Here is a 6,000-nt window from a genome sequence, read left to right on the forward strand (position 1 = left end):
GGGTAAAGATGAAAATAATGCAAGATGTACGGGAGAGAGGAGGCTTGAAATTACTTAACCTAAAATTATATTATGATGCAGTGGTGCTATCTCTAATTAGTGATTGGACTCATTTAACTAATGATAGAATATTGAATATCGAGGGATACGATCTGGTATATGGTTGGCATGCTTACTTGTTATTCAACAAAAAACTGGATAAGAAGTTTAAAAGTCATATTTTAAAAAATGCTTTACTGCGGGTCTGGAAAAAATAAAAATATAAATTAAATGACAAAATACCCATGTGGGCAATTCCTAGACATACAATTGAAAATATGAACATAGCACAAAAACAGGATAGAACTACCTATAGACAGCTTCTCATTTTGGAAAGGGGGGTACTACAACTAAAATCTTTGGAGGTATTAAAAGAGAAGGTAGTTCAAACATGGTTCCAGTATGGGCAATTACAGGCCAGGTGGAAAATAGATCAAAAAAATGGTTTTATCCAAGCTGAAGATAATTTGTTAAACAAATAAGAGATCAAGGCTTAATGCATATAAAGTGGATATATAATGTATTAATACAGATGGATTCAGAAACAGAATTAGTTAACGATTTTTTGATAAAGTGGGCTCAAAATATTGAAGAACCAATAATGTTGGATACATGGGAAAGAATATGGGTAACAAATGTGAAATTCACACAAGCTCAAAATCTGAGAGAAAATTTTTATAAGATGTACTATAGATGGCATTTAGATCCTAAAAAGTTGGCTTCTATGTATCCGAATGTACAGCCTAAATGTTGGAGGTGTGGTTCTCTCGATGCTACATATTTTCATATATGGTGGACCTGCCAAAAGGTTAAGGCATTCTGGATAAAAATATGGTGGATTATGCAAAATATCTTTAAAAGAAGGATAAAGTTTACTCCTCAGTTATTCTTACTAGGTATATCTACTGATTTTACAGTGGTAGAGAGTAACTTGATTCTGCACCTAATAACGGCAGCAAGACTGTTGGTGGTGCAATACTGGAAGAAGGAAGACTTGCCTACAACTCAAGAATGGACATTGAAAGTCACAAACCTAGCCGAGATGGCTAAAATATCGGCATATATTAAAGATCACTCAAATGAGAGATATAAACGACACTGTAAAAAATGGATTGACTATATTCAAAATAAATACGGGACCAAGAAATTCCAGTTAGCCTATGCTTAAGAGGGGCACACACACACAAAAAAAATTGTACTTTGATGTTTTAATGATTGACGACTGATGAAATATTTGTGTTTTAAAAGAAATAAAACATTATTTATATATATATATATATATATATATATATATATATATATATATATATATATATATATATATATATATATGTTATATTTATGCTGATAAATAAATAAAGGGAGACTAGTATAGATCTATTTCAAGCTATTTAGCTCTCATCAGCTAGCCATATCCAAGTTTTTTGGGAATCGATGAGAGCTAAATAGCTTGAAATAGATCTATACTAGTCTCCCTTTATTTATTTATCAGCATAAATATAACAAATGTAACAAAAAAGGCAACAGTAAAAAATATTGGGTTTCTGTCTGGATGGACTCTTGTGACGAGCCTAATGACAGAGAGTGGAAGTGTGACCTTCCTCCCATACTTGGGCATACCAGGGGTTGTGACTTTAAGGACTTTAAGTATATATATATGTGTGTGTGTGTGTGTGTGTGTGTGTGTGTGTGTGTGTGTGTGTCTGTGTGTCTGTGTGTGTGTGTGTCTGTGTCTGTGTGTGTGTGTCTGTGTGTGTGTGTGTCTGTGTGTGTGTGTGTCTGTGTGTGTGTGTGTGTGTGTTATATTTGTGCTGATAAATAAATAAAGGGAGACTAGTATAGATCTATTTCAAGCTATTTAGCTCTCATCAGCTAGCCATACCCAAGTTTGGGAATCGAACCTGTGCTTCATTGCCCCCCGGCAGGGAGTTAACCATTTGAGCTACAGAGAACGACTCCTTATCAGCCAGCCAGGATGGGAGGTGTATACTTAAAGTCACAACCCCTGGTATGCCCAAGTATGGCAATGGAGCACAGGTTCGATTCCCAACCTATATATATATAGGTTGAGCTACAGAGAACGACTCCTTATCAGCCAGCCAGGGTGGGAGGTATATACTTAAAGTCACAACCCCTGGTATGCCCAAGTATGGCAATGGAGCACAGGTTCGATTCCCAAACTTGGGTATGGCTAGCTGATGAGAGCTAAATAGCTTGAAATAGATCTATACTAGTCTCCCTTTATTTATTTATCAGCATAAATATAACAAATATAACAAAAAAGGTAAAAAAAACAGTAAAAAATATTGGGTTTCTGTCTGGATGGTCTCTTGTGACGAGCCTAATGACAGAGAGTGGAAGTGTGACCTTCCTCCCATACTTGGGCATACCAGGGGTTGTGACTTTAAGTATATATATATATATATATATATATATATATATATATATATATATGTGTGTGTGTGTGTGTGTGTGTGTGTGTGTGTGTGTGTGTGTGTGTGTGTGTGTGTGTGTGTGTTTTTAATTTGTGCTGATAAATAAAAAAATCTAATATATATATATATATATATATATATATATATATATATATATATATATATATATATACACACACATACACACACATACACACACACACACACACACATATACATACATACATACATACATACATATCTATATATATTCTGCTATATTTTCTTTTATTATTTATGTTGCTTCTAGTGTAGGATTGGAATTGCAATAATTCAAATAAACTTTAGATCTCCTTTGATAAAATGGAGAATTCATTGGTGGATATGATATTATCAACTGGATCACATTCCCAAACCAGTCCTTCCTTAGGGTCAAAGTTGGAGTGGTGGATCCCACAGCTCCAGCAGACAAGTTCTTCAATATTTCTGTAGATTACATCACATGGCCAGTAGGCTTTAATCAGGTTAGCTGTTTGAATCTAGATTTCTTGGCGGACAAAGTTGCTCGGTTTCAATCGGAACTGGACTCCACTCTTGCAGATCCAGCCGAGACACAAGGGAATGACTTGGCTGACCATCTCTGGGTTGAGTTTCAGGATGTTGCCTCCGGGGATGTGGACAAGGCTATGTGAGCTGTGAGCGCCTCCACCAGTATACTGGACCCGTGTCCCTCTTGGCTGGTTGCCAACAGCAGAGAGGTGACACGAGGCTGGATCCAGGCGGTTGTTACCGCCTCTCTTCGGGAGGGACACTTCCCCACCGCGCTTAAGGCGGCGGTGGTGAGGCCCCTCCTGAAGAAACCGTCCTTAGATCCAGCAGTTCTTAATAACTACCATCCAGTCTCCAACCTCCCCTTTGTGGGGAAGGTTGTTGAGAAGGTGGTGGCCTTGCAGCTTCAGCGTACCTTGGAGGAAGCTAACTATCTTGACCCCTTCCAGTCTGGCTTCAGGCCCGGTTACAGCACAGAAACCGCTTTGGTCGCATTGACCGATGATCTCTGGAGAGCCAGAGATGGAGGCCATGCGTCCATCCTGGTTCTCCTTGACCTCTCAGCGGCTTTCGATACCATCGACCATGGTATCCTTCTGCGACGACTGCGGGAGGTGGGGGTGGGCGGCACTGTTCTACAGTGGTTCTCCTCCTACCTCTCGGACAGGTCGCAGTCGGTGTTGGTGGGGAGGGAGAGATCCTCCCCGAGGCCCCTAACCTATGGGGTGCCGCAGGGTTCGGTCTTGTCCCCCCTGCTATTCAACATATACATGAAACCGCTGGGCGAGATCATTCGGAGGCACGGGATTAAGTACCACCAATATGCGGACGATACTCAGCTGTATCTGTCCGCCCCGTGCCAACTCAATGAAGCGGTGGACATGATGAACCGGGGCCTTGAGGCTGTTAAAGACTGGATGAGAGCTAACAAACTGGTGCTCAACCCGGAAAAGACCGAGTGGCTGTTGTGTTTTCCTCCCAAAAATTCGGCTAACGTTCCATCAATCAGGCTGGGGGGGGCAAAATTTATACCCCTCAGACAGGGTCCGCAACTTGGGAGTCCTCCTGGACCCACAGCTGAGTTTTGACCACCATTTGTCAGCTGTGACCAGGGGGGCATTTGCCCAGGTTCGCCTGGTGCGCCAGTTGCGGCCCTACCTGAACCGGGAGGCCCTTACAACAGTCACTCGAGCCCTTGTGATCTCTAGGCTGGAATACTGCAATGTGCTCTACATGGGGCTGCCCTTGAAGAGCATCCGGCATCTGCAGCTAGTCCAGAATGCGGCCGCATGAGTGATCATGGGCGCACCACGGTTCGCCCACATCACACCAATCCTCCGTGAGCTGCGCTGGGTACCTGTTGATCGTCGGGTGCACTTCAAGGTCCTACTTACCACCTATAAAGCGCTCCATGGTAGTGGATCTGGCTATCTGAGAGACCACCTTCTGCCAATTACCTCCCTGCGTCCCATCAGATCGCACAGGGAAGGCCTCCTCCGAATTCCATCCGCCAGTCAATGCCGACTGGTGACTACGCGGAGGAGAGCCTTCTCAGTTGCAGCTCCGACGCTATGGAACAACCTCCCCGTGGAGATCCGTACCCTCACCACAGTCCAGGCCTTCCGCACAGCCCTCAAGATCTGGCTATCCCGTCAGGCCTGGGGATAGGATTTACTCTCACCCCGCCCGAATGTTGAGTGAATGTTGTGTTTTATAGTTAATTTTTTTTTATTCACATTTTTCTTTTATGTCTTGTTTTGCACTCCCTTCCCCCATTGTTGTAAGCCGCCCTGAGTCCCCTCAGGGAAAAGGGCGGCCTATAAATGTTCAATAAATCTACAAATCTACAAATCTTCTCTTTCATTTATATACTATAAAATTATTAATGAAAATCTCAAAGCCTCATCTCTGAATAAAGTTTGTATTAAGTAGAAATATCCTGGAAAAGGGGGAAGAGTATGCTTACTTTTGAAATTGTTGTTATAAAACATTGTATCCTTTATTTTGGCCCTCTTAGTTATGGATCATGTTACCTCAGTCTGTTGACTTCTTTAACTAATAGGCACAATAATTGTCTTTGGAGAGTAAGGATAATAGCTTTGAAATGTCATAGATGCCAATAAAAACAGGTATTTAATAAATTATTATTTTAGACCAAGTCCAAAATATAAAGTGTGTGTTTGTGTGTGTGTGTGTGTGTGTGTGTGTGTGTGTGTGTGTGTGTGTGTGGTGTCTGTGTGTGTATACAATACATATTGTTTTCGTAGATTTACATGGGTGTATGTATGCTGGTCTTGTTGTATTTGGGTCTTTCCCCGTGTAAGATTGATATTGTCCTGGCAACCTTTCGGTGTGGTCTCACTTTAAGCCAAAATCAACAGCCTGAGAATGGCGAATGAGACCTCACCTGAAATGTTGCCAAGACAATCTATATCTTACACAGGAAAACACCTGAATACAATCAATATCTCTCTCTCTCTCTCTCTCTCTCTCTCTCTCTCTCTCTCTCTCTCTCTCTCTCTCTCTCTATCTATCTATCTATCTATCTATCTATCTATATATATATATATATATATATATATATATATATATATATCTTTACATTGACCATCTTTAAATTATATAGACAATATTTTTTATGCTTTTGAAGAAAAAGCTGCAACCAGCATACTAGATTTCATCAGCCTAAGGATTTCAAAATTCAGAGGCTCAGAAAACAATCTTTAATTAACCGATACAGGAATTGAGTTTGGAGAGTGGGAATGATCGTTATGAAAGGCCATAGATGCCAATAAAGATAGAAATTTAATGAATTATTAGTTCAGAGGAATGCCGTCTCAAAAAGATGTCATCACATTTTTTAATTAATAGCAGTATCTCTCCAAGTACTTCCTTTCCCCTCTGTTTCTTAAATATCATTCTTCATTCATTGATAGGCATTACCTTTATCTTAGTGTAATGATCCTTGTGAGACAGGATACAGCAAGGCCAAGAAAGA

Source organism: Thamnophis elegans, chromosome Z, assembly GCF_009769535.1.
Source record: "Thamnophis elegans isolate rThaEle1 chromosome Z, rThaEle1.pri, whole genome shotgun sequence".
NCBI lineage: Eukaryota > Metazoa > Chordata > Lepidosauria > Squamata > Colubridae > Thamnophis > Thamnophis elegans.